The 14,463-nt window shown below is 42.0% G+C and overlaps 1 protein-coding gene and 1 long non-coding RNA gene across 3 annotated transcripts in view; one reads left to right on the top strand and one right to left on the bottom strand.

Annotated features, from left to right (window-relative positions):
- The window catches only part of LOC142100749 (relaxin receptor 1-like), a 356,003-nt gene that overhangs the window by 42,363 nt on the left and 299,177 nt on the right, over nt 1-14,463 (bottom strand). The window lies entirely within an intron of this gene.
- LOC142100750 (uncharacterized) overlaps nt 1-14,463 on the top strand; it is a 106,162-nt gene that overhangs the window by 39,821 nt on the left and 51,878 nt on the right. Inside the window, exon 5 of one of the 2 annotated variants that reach the window (XR_012678895.1) lies at nt 8,701-8,869. The exons of the other annotated variant lie outside the window; for it this stretch is intronic. This is a non-coding gene — a long non-coding RNA (uncharacterized LOC142100750). Of the gene's footprint in view, nt 1-8,700; nt 8,870-14,463 lie in introns of those variants that run through there. 2 annotated transcript variants of the gene reach the window in all.

Below are 14,463 nucleotides of genomic sequence, written 5' to 3'. Positions count from 1 at the left end.
ATTTACTCCTCCTATAGCTAAGTATGACAGCAAGAAGCTATATCATACAGTTCTTTACAAAGTGTTTTAGGCTAGAGGCCAGTTTTAATATTTCCGTGAAAGCATGGGTTATCTTTGTTCTAATGATATAAGACACAAAACAGGAACCATCATAGCTGCATTGAACTAAATGCATAAAGGATGACAGTTTTGTGTAGATGCAAAATTATACTCAGGAAAGAAGGAAGAAATGTATTTCAAAAATATGTCTGTCTCAAAGCGGCATGGTTAAGTTGCATTTGCCCTTACTGTACTGCACTTGCATGTCAACGTCACTGAACAGCCTCTTAAAGAGCATGGAGCGCAACTATTAGATACATGTATCTGAAATACTGCTGCAAGTTGTGCACATGTCTAGTTTGACAAATTATATGCAAAATGCATATTTATCCAACACACATGCACTTGCGTCCAACTAAAAAGACCGGACAGGGAACCCACAATTAGTCCTCATCCTGAAAACAAATTGTGCCTGGACTGTCATCATATCACTCACTTTAGGAATGGACTATGGAGGCTTCCCCAAGAGCTAGGAATCTGCTGTTTTCATCATAATCATATATGAAGCTAAGTAAGCTGTTTTACTTCTTACACACTCTCTCATATGTCCATGGTGACTGTCTGTTTTTGTTGTGTGCGCATGTCTATGTTTGTGGTGTACATTTTCCTTTACATAATGTACTTGTCCTCAGTAAGGTATAGAATACATAAAGGAACAATACTCTGCAATCTATTTCTGCTTCGTTCATTTTCTAAAATTCTAATTTCCCTTACCATAAATGTTACTTCCACATATTAATACATTGGTCATATTTTTGTCAAAAGCCATATTTTGGGACACATTGCTTCATTATCAAACACCCAATTATACTTATGCATGTAGTGCATCAATATTTAAATTGAGTACATGCCATGTAACTCACTTACGTGTTGCACGTAGCATTATAGTACAACTCTTGCACCTTTGGAGCAGGTAGATACAACCTCCTGATCCAAGGCTTCAGAGGTAAGCTAGTCAAATGCAACAGTGAGTTGTGGAAGGATATCTTCTTGTTGCTAAGTATAGGTTTATTTAATATGTGTCAGTTATCAGGTTAGCCAGGCAGTGAAGGCTGGTTAGTTTTCCTTTAAAACAAAACAGATTCTGAAAACAGATTTTAACAGTATCAACTGCAGTGGAGTAACTTCTCCTGAGTCACAATGGAGAACACTTTAGGGCCCACAGTGCTGGACAGGCAACACAACAACCATCAGTAGCATTAGTGGCAAAACAGTCTCATATGTTGAACTGACCAAAAGGGCAGGAAGTGCCAGTTTGGGAGAGGTAGTGGTGGTGGGGAAGGGGGGGGGGGGGGGCAGGGTAAGGTGAATATGAGGCATTGCCTAGGCAGATTGTGGATACTTTGAAATTTGTCTCTTATTGTACACTTCACTAATCATCCAAAATGTTCATGCTAGCTTAAAAGGATGACCTCTCTGATTTCTCCCGAATTATTTATTTATATATAAAAAAGCCAGAATTTGTTGAATTTGAGAAGCTTAATTGTAGCCTATATTTAAGAGCATCCAATTTATTAAAGTGGACACCTGATACAATGTTATGTTAATCATTGTACGGCTATAGCAAGGTACTACAGGTCAGGTCAATAACAAAGAAATATAACGTGGAAAAGGTAACCAGAATAGGCCATATCCAGCAGGTAAAGGTAGAGCCAAGATTAATGATCCTGTTGTGACCTGGATGTTTACACAAGCTTTCAACAATAGCATTGCTATAATATGGATTTTTATATGGTGTTGGAAGAGTTTACATGAAACAATTATTCCAGTTTGCTCCATTTTGTCTTGATTTTATGATCTGCACTCAAAATGATCCTAGGTGCACAACATAGGTGTGATTGCTCATACATGCCAACTCTCCCGGAAATTCCGGGAGACTACCGAAATTCGGGTCACTCCCGAAATTCGGGTCAGTCTCCCGCGAGAGCTGGCATTTCTCCCGCATCCCGGAATTCACAGAGAATCGCGTCATTTGATGCGATTCTCGGTGAATCACTTCATTTTGGAGGCGTCATCGTCCAATCGCGTCATTTTGGCCCTGTGGGGGCGGGGCCAAAATGACGTGATTGGGCCCGTCCCGCCCCCTCCTGCCCTCCTGTCACGCCCCCTCTCCCGGAAACAAGTTTCCAGGAGTAGGCAAGTATGTGATTGCTGTGTGTGTGTGTGTGTATAAAAGAATTGTGTAAACTGGTGGGCGGGGCTTTCGATGCCGACAAACAGCCGGACAATAGGCAGGGATTATGGGCACAGTTAGCTTGTCAGGAAGCCGTGGAATCTGTACTGTTTACGTTATGCTGTTTATGCTGTTTTATGCTGAAAGAAAACAGCTACTGCTTAAGAAGCCTGGATTGAGGAGTCTCTTATTTGGTGATTTCTACAAAGTGGTGTCATTGTGGGATCTTAAAAGGACAGCCAAAAACACAGCTGCCCACCCAGCCATCCATAAAGATAAGTTTGATTTTTAGAAAAAAAAAGTTTTGTGTGTTGTCCCTGTTTCCCTACTGTTTGTTTTGTCCCTCCTTGGAGGTATAAATTAACAAGGTTCTGCTAGTTTAGACATTTGATTTTTTTTTTTTATGGTGTGCATATCTTTCTCTGCCTTTTTTTTACTGCTTGTTATGTTCCTCCTTGGAGGTAAAATGTAGCAGCTGCTGCTAGCTAAGACATTACTGATTAAGCTGACATTTAAACAAAAAAAAAAAGTGGGTTTTTCTTTTGTTGTTGTCTTTCAAAATTTTTTGTCAGTGTATATTAAGGGAAGAGCAGTTTCACTATCCCGTCCGATCAGATATTATTATTATTATCATTTATTTGTTAGGCGCCACAAGATTTCCGCAGCGCCGTACACAGTACAAACAGTAGACTAAACAGGGTGAAACAGTACAGAACAATAAACAAAAATACCAATACTTCAGAAACTCCAGGCAGGCTGCTGCAATAAGCATGGAGCTGAAGAACAGGTGAGGAGACAGGAGGGAAGAGGGCCCTGCTCATGTGAGCTTACATCCTAAAGGAGGGTAGACAGAACCAGGCACAAGGGGAGCCAGAAGAATGAAGGGAGAGCGAGTGGAGGAGGTGAGGTGGTTAAGTAGATGGTTGGTAGGCTTTGCGAAAGAGGTGAGTTTTCAGTGCACGTTTGAAGCAGCACAGAGTAGGAGAGAGACGGATGGAGCGAGGGAGGTCATTCCAGTGAAGGGGGGCTGCACGGGAAAAGTCTTGGATTCTGGAGTGTGAAGAAGTGATAAGAGAGGAGGAGATAGCAAGATGGAGGAAATTCTCAGAGCGTTAACTAATATGGCAGCCACACAGTAGGCCCAGCAGTGCCAAATTCTAGCCGTCGCTGAGGCTCAGGTGGAAAATAACAGATTGTTGCGGGTGGAGCTCAGTCAGTTTAGGCAAAGTGAGCACGAACCCACTGTGCTTTAAAAGATGACCTCCTCAGATGACGTTGAGGCATTTTCATTATTGTTTGAAAGGACGGCGACACGTCCTAAGTGGCCAACAGGTGAATGTGTAGAGAAACTGGCTCCTTATTTGACAGGTGAAGCCCAGCGGGCCTTTTTGGATGTGGCCGAGGATCAGGCAGCAGACTTTAAGTATATAAAGGTCGCCATTTTGGCACGGATAGGGGTGGCAGGGCCCGAGAAGGCGCAACAACTCCATGACTGGTGGTTTAGGCGGGGATCTGTAACGAGTGCCCAGCTGGCAGATCTGGCAAAGTTAACAAGAAGTTGGTTAGAGCCCAACCATAATACATCGGTCAGACAGTTAGAAATCCTGGCTGTCGACCATTGTGAGCAGAATCTGAGTCGGGAGTTACAGAGATGGGTTCTACAGACCGCCCCTCAGTCATTTGAGGAGCTTGCGACAGCTATTGCCCAGTATTACGCTGACGAAAATATGGCCCGGACAGCTGGGAAAGTTGCCAAGTCAGACTTCAGGCCAAAACCAATACCAGAGGTGGGAGCAGAGTGCAGGGTTATGGACCAGAGAGCCGAGAGAGTCGTCAGGCAGGACCTCCTGCCGAAACTAACACCAGAGGTTGGGACACACCACAAAGTGACCCGAGTGAAGTGTTTTGAGTGTTGTGAGCAGAGGCACTTCCAGAGACATTGTCCAAAACATCTAGAACCAATGGATTGTTTGGTGGTTCGACTAGACCCCAGGTTTTCTGCTTGTTTCACCATGTCCTTGTCCACGGGGACTCCACTACTGTTCCGGTGACCGTCCTGATATGGCAATAAACGGTGTTAGCGTTGGTGGACTCGGGTAGTGAAATCACCTTGGTATCCGGCACTGTGGTTCCAGAAGGCCTGTCGACCCAGCTACCATCGGTGAAATTCCTGTGCATTCACGGGGTCACCGAGGAATATGTCAATCTTCCCATTACTGTAGGGACGAACAGTGCAAGTGGTAGCAGCAATAGCCCCCAGGCTGCCATACCCCCTTATTCTGGGGAAAGACTTTCCCCTGTTACGGGAAATTATAGCCGACCGGATTGGTCAGGACATGCCGGCAACTGAGTCACTGAGTCACTTTTCGGACCTTCGACCTTACTTGATCCTGTTTTGCATGCTCCGGAACTAGAGATAAAGGCCAAGAAGCCGCAATACCTGGAGTCTGAATAAAAGGCTTTGGCTGCAACTAGGCCGCCGTCATGTTCCAGAACACAGGAGAGAAAAGTCCTAGCTGGAGAAAGTCATGAGGGAACAGAAGCCCTGCCAGAGGGTGAAGATTGGTCCCCAATATCCAGGCCTGTGTCACTCCAGGACTTTGCAAGAGACCAACTTAATGATAGTGCTCTGGAAAATGCCTATAAATATGTGGTGGAAGTGAATGGAGTGTGGAAGGCTGAGAGACCAGGTAGTAGAGAACCGTATTTTATAATAAAAGGGGATCTGTTATATAGAGTAGCAATGGTACGGGAGAAAATAGTTCATCGACTCTTGGTGCCACAGATACATGTTTCTTTCCTACTAAGAAAAGCCCATACACATCGTTTGGGGGGGCATCTGGGAGAGGATAAAACTCTAAATCGAGTGCTCCTGAGGTTTTACTGGCCAGGAATCCGTATGACAGTCAAGAGATACTGTCAAGCCTGCCCAGTGTGCCAGCTAAACCAGACTATCAAGCTTCCCTGGTGTCTCTTCCTATAATTCCAATTTCATTTGAGCGAATTGCCATGGACTTAGTGGGCCCCTTGGAGAAGTCTGCCCGAGTGCAACAATATGTATTAGTAGTCCTTGATTATGCTACTCGATACCCTGAGGCAATTCTGCTAAGGAATATTAAATCAAGCACTATTGTCAAAGAGCTAGTGTTAATGTATACTCGACTGGAAATTCTGAAAGAGATCCTAACGGATCAGGGAACCCCCTTCATGCCAGGTTTAATGAAGGAGTTATGCAAATTGATAGGTGTACAAAGACTGCAGACCTCGGTTTATCATCCACAAACTGAAAGGTTGGTTGAGCAGTTTAATAGGACCCTAAAGCAAATGATCAGATGAGCTGTGGCTCATAATTGCGATAAGGGAGGTATCTCAGGCATCAACAGGGTTTAGTCCCTTTGAGCTCCTGTTTGGGAGACAACCATGTGGAGTTCGAGACATCTTTAAAGAAGGGTGGGAACAGCAGTGTCTCAAAGAACCAAATATAGTACAATTTGTGGCCCAATTATACGATCGACTACAACTTATCGGCCCATTGGCAAAATAACATCTGACGGAAGCACAGGGACGACAAAAGAAGGGTTACGATACCCATGCCACCCTACACACCTCTAACCCAGGTTACAAGCTGCTCGTCCTAGTACCAACTCAGGAAAGCAAGTTGTATGCACAATGGCAAGGCCCTTATGAGGTAATAGAGCCCACAGGGCAAGTAAATTACAGAGTGTGGCAGCTCGGTAGACGGCGAAAAGAGCAAGTCTATCATGTCAACTTGTTAAAGACATGGGTAGAGGAAACCCCGACATTAACTTTGTCAGCAGTAAAAACCGAGGACTGCATAGTCCCAGTGGAGTCCTCTCTGACACAGACTCAGAGACGACAAGCCTTAGAAATGGTAGCTCGGAATACAGACGTCTTTTTGGCTATTCCCGGGCGTACCAGCATAATTGAACATGACATTGTCACCCACCAGGAGTTATAGTTAACCAGTGGCCATATAGGATACCTGAGGCATGAAGGGCTGCAATATAGCGAGAGGTGGAGGACATGTTGCAACTTGGGGTGGTGGAGGAATCCACCAGTGAGTGGAATAACTCCACAGTCTTTGTGCTGAAGCCTTCAGGGGCCATTCGCTTCTGTAATGATTTTACGAAGCTGAATAGTGTCTAGGTTTGACACCTATCCAATGCTGCGGGTAGATGAGCAGGTGGAGAATCTGGCTAGAAGTCAATATCTCACTACCCTAGATTTGACAAACGGGTACTGGCAGACACCTCTCACTGCCTCGGCCAAACCCAAAACAGTCTTTTCTACATCTGAAGGGCTGCTTCATTATAAGGTATTACAGTTCCGCCTGGGACGCCAGCCACGTTTCAGCAGGCAGTGGACAAATTGTTGAAGCCTCACCAGGAATATGCCACTGCTTACCTGGATGACATGGTCATCTACAGTCAGGACTGGGAGTCCCATCTTCCCAAGGTGGAGGCGGTTTTGCAGTCATTAAGGCGTCATGGCCTTATGGCAAACCCCTTAAAGTGTGCTCTAGCCATGGCAGAGGCTAAGTATCTGGGTTATGTGGTCGGTCGGGGGAAAGTAAAACTCCAGGTGAATAAGGTGGAGGCTGTGAGGAATTGGCCTAAACCAGAGAGAAAGTCACAACTACGGACTTTCCTGGGATTGGTTGGGTACTACGGACGCTTTATCCAAAACTTTGCTATCCGAGCCGCCACTGACAGAGTTTATTAAAAAGAATAACCCAGACAAATTCATTTGGTTTGAGTCTTCAGAAGCTGCCTGGGAAGACTTGAAGGAAGCCTTGTGCACTGCACCAGTCCTACAAGCACCCAACTTTAGGGAAAGGTTCTTTCTCCAGACAGATGCTTCCAGGACAGGTTTGGGGGCAGTTTTGTCCCAGAGAGTGAAGGATGAGGAGAGACCGGTTCTTTCCTCAGCAGTAAACACCTCCCAAGAAAAAAGAGGTATGCAACGGTCGAACAGGAGTGTTTGGCCATTAAGTGGGCAGCGGAGGCACTCCGATACCAGTGGCGGGCTGGCCCGGGGGGCAGGGGGGCATCGGCCGCTTGGTCAGGCCGCTATTAGGGCCGTGGGGTAGGCTGACCGGCCGCCCCCCCCCGGCTGCAAAATACAACTGTTTCCCCCGCGGCCGCATCTGATGACATCAGATGCGGTCGCGTCAGCGCACACAGGCGGCCGCATCACATGACCGGGGATGCGGCCGCGTCATCAATGACGCGGCCGCATCCCTTTTCATGAGATGCGGCCGCCTGTGTGCCCCCCGGCCACGCCTCTCCCAGCCCGCGTCTGTCCGATACTATCTGCTGGGTAGAGAGTTCACCCTGGTCACCGACCTTGCTTGACTGCAATGGATGCATACCAACAAGGAGGTGAATGCCAGGGTCACACGTTGGTTTCTGCGTTAGAACTCTTTAGTTTTAAGATGGAACATAGGCCAGGCTCTGCATAATAATGCTGATGCCTTGTCACGGAGGGATGCGCTTCCCAGGTCGTCCGTTTTGCCTGATTTGGCAAAGCCAGAGAAGGGGGAGGTGGCAAAGAGGAAGTTTTTGCCAAAAGAAGTATCCGCTTTGCCAAGTATGGTATAGCTAAGAGTAGGGGGAATGTGGAAAAGATAACCACAATAGGCCTTATTCAGCAGGGAAAGGTACAGCCAGGGGTAATGATCCTGCTGGTACCTGGAGAAAAGAGAACATACACAGGTGCTGGGTGTGATTGCTGTGTGTGTGTGTGTGTGTGTGTGTGTGTGTGTGTGTGTGTGTATAAAAGGATTGTGTGAACTGGTGGGTTGGGCTTCCGATGCCGGCAAGCGGCCGGATAAGAGGCAGGGATTGTGGGCATAGTTAGCTTGTCAGGAAGCCGTGGAATCTGTTCTGTTTATGTTATTCTGTTTATGCTGTTTTATGCTGAAATAAACCAGCTACTGCTTAAGAAGCCTGGATTGAGAAGTCTCCTATTTGGTGATTTCTGCAGTATGTATTCTGCTCTTAGTTTAATTACTATGTATTACTTTTTAATAGATATGTCATCTATTTACCTTTTCTTTGGAAATTCACTTTGTATTTCGTACATAGAATGGCAAAGACAGAAGCAAATAAAAACTCAATTTTTATTGTAAGGAGAGCACAGCAGGTTGCATTATTGTTCTCTGATGCATTGACACTGGTCAGTACAAGTCACAGCATGTTCTTCACTTCCACCAGTATATTGTCTTTTTACATTTTAATCTAGTGTAGTAGACTTATTCATACACCATCTACACTAGACAGAAAGTCCCAATTACAGAAAAGTTGGGACGCATAACATCGAAGGATGGCTATAACAGAAGAAAATGATTGGAAAAAAAATTAAACTCATTTTTAAATATTTTTTTTACTTTATTTTTTATCCTTCAGTTCTCCTGCATATGCTGGAATTGGCTCACACGTGCATATCTGAAGACACTGGCCCGGCAAAGTGGTAAGTTAATCATTACCACTCCAGGTCAGAATAGCTGCCTCAAGAAATATATATATTTTTTATTAGAAATTACGTTGATAAGAGAGTTTTTAATTGCTGCGTTAAGCACAGATAAAAAGTCATCCTTATCACCACTTTATACCCCTATATTTTTATATCTCCCCACTATTTTACAGACTCATTGTACTGTAGCTGTTTTTTAGCCTGTCAATGTAAGTTCTCTATCACTACCTAAAAACATAGCATAATGCTTCATTATCAGCATTATACACTAAATCTGGAAAGGACCCTGGGTGACGGAAAAGTGAGATCAGCAGCAATGACATTTTATAATTTTGCATTTGCTTGCTATTTTAAGATGATCAGTCTGCAAATATTTGAGGAATTAACGGTTTCAGGTAGACTCATCCCTGGCAATTAGCAAGAAAACAATGTGGGGTCTTTGTGTGGACAACTTATATTAAGTGATGCCTAATATCATCATCAACATTTATTTATATAGCACCAGCAAATTCCGTAGCGCTTTACAATTGGGAAAAAACATTAATAAAACAATACAGGGTAACAGGCGCAGGCTGGCTGATGTCAGCCCGGGGGGCGCACAGGCGGTCGCATCACATGACACGGGATGCGGCCGCGTCATTGATGATGCGGCCACATCACATTTATCGCCGGTTTACCCGCCCCTGCAGGGTAATACATATAGACAGAGAGTTAAGAGAACCCTGCTTGCAAGCTTACAATCTATGGGAATGATGTACAATAAATAACAAGCTGATTTAAAAGGTGTCTTGCATGTCCAGAAAATGTCAATAAAGGAGATAAGTACTTTGTGCTTTGTGTATTTTTTTAGTATTGTTAAAACAGGGTCATTCTGTTTCTAATTTAAAATTTATTTGTGCAATAAAAACATTATTGCATCTTTCATTAACCAATTATGTGGGGATAACTATAATGATAGCTCTAAGAACAAAATCTAAAACTGAAAAAGTATGCTTGATACACACTAGGTGAGTTCTATATCAGCAAACATACCTAAATTATACTATTAAATAATTATAAAACAAAAAAAATCTCCCAGCTTAATGATATCAGGCAAGCACTTAGCCCGCGCGGCTGAAATAATAGTGTTTTGTGTCTCATTAAGCACCGCAGACGCTTGCCTCCTCTACATTCTAGCAGTGGCATGGCTGCAGTAAATATGGCACTGCTGCACATGCCCAGATGCAGCAGCTCCTCAAATGGGCCTGTGTGCCTACACAGTGTGCAGAGTCCGGAGGTGAGTGGCATTTAGGATTAAACTTTGTTTACATTATGTCATACATTTAATCTAATCATTACTAAAGTGACTAATTAACCTGACACATTTGCCTCTGCCTAGTGATAACTGTCAGTGCTACTTATAGCTATTTGCAGTAGAACTTCGTCATGGATTTAAATATGCCAGGAGACTTACGATTTTTATATATAATTTGGAGGAAAAAAAACAAATAGAGAAACTATAAAAAGGGCATAAAGTCTCGCCACACAATTCATTAGCAATGTATTTTTATTATTGTTCTCCTGTTTCATGGATGCTCTTTGAATGTAACTTCTCTCCTCCTAATCCTGAAAGAATTAACTGCTCTGTCACCAAGAGCCAGCAAGCATGAAAAAAAATCTCCAAAGCTGCACTTTATACAGGAATAATTAAAGACCCTTCAATATAAAGCTTAGATATAAACAATTAAAACATAAAATAAATAGGTTATAGAGCGCTTGTATAAGAAGCATATTAAATAGAGAAGTGTATCTCCAAACACATACACCACTATCCTACACTAGCAGAGAACAACCATATATCTCACCCATTCATAAAAAAACGACCCCAACTCGTTCTTGAACTACAGCCCCATTTGGCTTCTCCCCTTTGCCTCTAAACTACTCTAGCGGATTTTCTGCAACCACCTCACCAGTTTCACTAGGACAATTACCTCCTTGATTCTCTCCAATCTGGCTTCAACCTTCTCCACTCCACTGAAACTACCCTGGCCAAAATCACCAACGATCTTCTCTCTGCCAAATTCAGTGGCCAATTCTCCATTCACTTACCCATATTTCTAAGCTTGGTAACTTTATCCTCTCTCTACCTGCATTCCTATTGCACTCTTCCTGCCCCAGATCTCCTTCACTGACTCCCCTTTGTGTCTGATGTCTGTTTGCCCTCCCTCTTACGAGAAGGAGCCCTCTTCCCTCCAGTCTCACTACCTATTATTTTTGCTCCAGCTACACTGCCCACCTCGTCCTTGGGCCAAGGGTGGAACTAGACTTTATTTTTAGGAGGAGGGGGGGTGGCAATTTTGCATAGTCATGCCCCTTCTACATTTTGATTGGCTGGTCCGGTTTGCCCTGCCCCTTGCTCCGGCTGACCCCACCCCATTCTCCATTTTGATCAGCATCTTGGCTGAAATTTAAAGGTATGCTTGTGCTGTTAGGTGCTAGGGGAACGATTGCTCTTATCACCCTTCCCCTAGTGAATTTGCCCCTACATTGGGCTTTCTGCCCTTAATCCCACACCTCCATAATTTTGCACCTCTTTTGGCAGCTCCTAATCTGTTAGCTGCGCGCGCACTTTTGGGCACAGGTTCTCAACTCCCATTCCAGCCTTCCTGTAACTGGATTCTACTAGCTGTGCTTGGCGCTTTAGGCGTTATAGTGTTACTTGTCTATTGTTCTGTGCTGTTTTTATCTTGTACGGTTTTATTGTTTGTAATCTGTACAGCACTGTGGACACCTTGTGGTGTCATATAAATAAAGGCTAATAATAATAATAATAATAATATAGCCATCTTATGCAACAATTTCATCTGGCCAGTAGCAATACACCAACAATACTCTGGTTTTGAGGACACCTCTTTGTCAAGGTATTGGTATTGCATGAGTGTAGTATGGGAAGGGTGTCTTTTCAACATTAACACTAAAAAAGGTTTGCTGATTATACTTTTCTTAAACTGCATTTTCCACCATGAATTAACACATTCTTTTATTGCACCTAAAATTTTTTTTAAAAATATGTTGCCTGTTAAAAGTCCAAAATTAGCAGTACAGGAGATAGATAAAGGAGGGGGTGGTGGTTATTATGAATAAACAATTTTGTATTTCTGAAGGAGATCAATTGGTCAATGATAAAGAAATCAAACATGGCTCAGATATCAATCCACTACATGTTTTAATTGCCCACCTGAAATGTTTGTTATTAACTGATAAATTATATCTTATATAAAATTGCCAACAGCATTGAGTCAGTCACCTCAAGGATTTCATAATATGTGGATTTTTTGGGGGCAATTAAAATAATTAATAATGAGTCATATTATGTGATTATGTGATGATATGTTATATTATGTGATTAAGATTATGGAAGGAATAGAGTGAGGGCAGGATTTGTATTTAATAATATTTAGCACTATATAGATCTGTTGGCCATTGCCCCTAGATTTGCCAATTTGGGAAGTATACAATATTTACAATAACAAATGCGTCAATATTTTCATAAGAAAATATGGAGGATATATTGATGATTCTATCTTTATATTGTAAGGTTAGAGTACTTCTTCAAATGTATGAATAATTATTCAATCCATCCAACATTAAAATTAAATGCCCAGAGGAGAGTTTCAAAGAAGATTACTTTTAAAACCAAGATAATGAGTAAAGCACGTAATTGAATGTGAATAGCAGACATAAACAGAGTTGGATCATGGGTATTCCTAAAAGCTAATTTATCTGATTAAAAATACATTGTACTAAACCAAATGTTTTTGAAGAACAGGCATTATTTAAAAGTACACATCTTTGTAAAAAAGATTAAAAGAAAAGTGAGTGAAGGCCTTAGAAAAGGTGCATTCCTTGGATATGAGTAAGACATTAGAAGACAACAGTAATAAAGTAGGCATAGACAATTAAAAACTGGCATATAATGTTAATGAAAGAGCAGTTATTAATATTCTACAAAAAAACATTGGCATATTCTTCAAAGTGATCATTTTTAAAGGGCATTTTCTTCTAAAAAAAAATAAGTTACAGAGCAACACTAGGTTTAAAAATATAATTCAGCACCTAGGAAGATTAAAACTTTCAAATTAAGAGTAAGAGCAAGACAAGTTGGAAAGTGGGTTAGAGGTATTATAATAATTGTAGTCAATAAAAATCAACAAGAAAAAGGTTGTTTATGGGATTAATACTCAAAGTGCATCAAAGTATTTTGCTATTCAATAAGTTATTGATTGTCAAGTGACACATATAGTATATCCTGCCCCTTCAGCCTTCAGTATGTGGGCTACATGGGAAGAACATCAAATATAAGGCTATATGACTAAAGGTGGCATGGCAAGATGTCATGAGAGTTGTTGGATCTATGAACTAAATACTCTGAAAAGTTGTGTGAGGAAAGAAAGTATAGGCAATTTTCTCAATAAGCTTGGAAGCGCATGGGAGCTAAGAGATAGGGTAGTAATTTTATAACGTGTATTCAGCGCTACACCGGTAGTGTGGGCTAATTGACTTGAAGAGATTTATTAAGGTTCAATTTGACCCTGGTGTGCTGTAAAACTATAATCAGGTGTAAGTATTCAAGTATTCACGCTTGTTGTTTATTAATATATAAATAAAAGCAATCAATTCCACATATAGTCTGGACAAGATAAATAATTACATTGAAATCAATCATGTGCAATATATATTAGATATAAACGTCTGTAATATATAGTCCAATATATGCTTTTCTTTTAGTAAAAAAAACACCAATTGAACAGGTTCACAAATTTGTCTCCAAAGTCAATTCCAATTCCAGAAACCACACGTACAGTACTTTACACTACTAAGTTCAATGAGGTTTGATCACGTTATAAGTCCATACTATATAAATTGTGTAAGCAAAAACTCCTTGTATGTAAACTTCAGTGAATGAACTCACCACATATTGATCTCAGCATCTCTGCATCAAGGGATGAAAGTAATTATTTTACCTTAGGGTGGTAAGGGAGAAAAGTGTTAGCTCTGATTGCCTCATTCTCTTGCGTCCCTTCTAACATTGGACTTTCAGTGGCTGCTGCTGGTATTTTCATTGGTGATTCCCAACGTATTGCAGCCTCACCACGGCTAAGAGTAGTTGCCCACGATGCCAGGTGGTTTGTGCATGCATATAAGTTCCAAATTGAAGGAATGAGTGAGTGTGCCGTTCTTTCTATCTTCTCTAGGGAGGTAATTTGCAAGTGAGTTTGGTTTCACATTTTTTTTTTCAGAATAGGAGAGATCACTGAGTGTTTAAATAATGATGGAAAGATACCAGTAAAGAGTAGGGAAGTGCACCGGCGACTTTTGGTGTCTCGTGTTTTGTGTTTTGGATTCGGATTTTCGTGATGTTTTGGGTTCGGATTTGTTTCGCAAAACACCTGCCGAAAGGTTTTGGTTCGGATTTAAGGTTTTGGATTCTGATTTTTTTTGAAAAAAGCATAAAAAGTTAAAAAAAATCAAGTTTTTGGGCTTATTTTCACTCATACGCTATTATTAACCTCAATAACATTCAATAACAAGCATTTCCACTAATTTACAGTGTATTCTGAACACCTCACAATATAGTTATTAGTCCAAAACGTTGCAACGAGGTATCTTTCTGGACTGCGTAGTGGAGTGGTCCCCACAATATAATAAGAAAACCA

Source organism: Mixophyes fleayi, chromosome 9 (genome assembly GCF_038048845.1).
Source record: "Mixophyes fleayi isolate aMixFle1 chromosome 9, aMixFle1.hap1, whole genome shotgun sequence".
Lineage (NCBI taxonomy): Eukaryota > Metazoa > Chordata > Amphibia > Anura > Limnodynastidae > Mixophyes > Mixophyes fleayi.
Note: the sequence above shows the minus strand (reverse complement) of the source record. Positions and strands in the feature narration are given on the sequence as shown.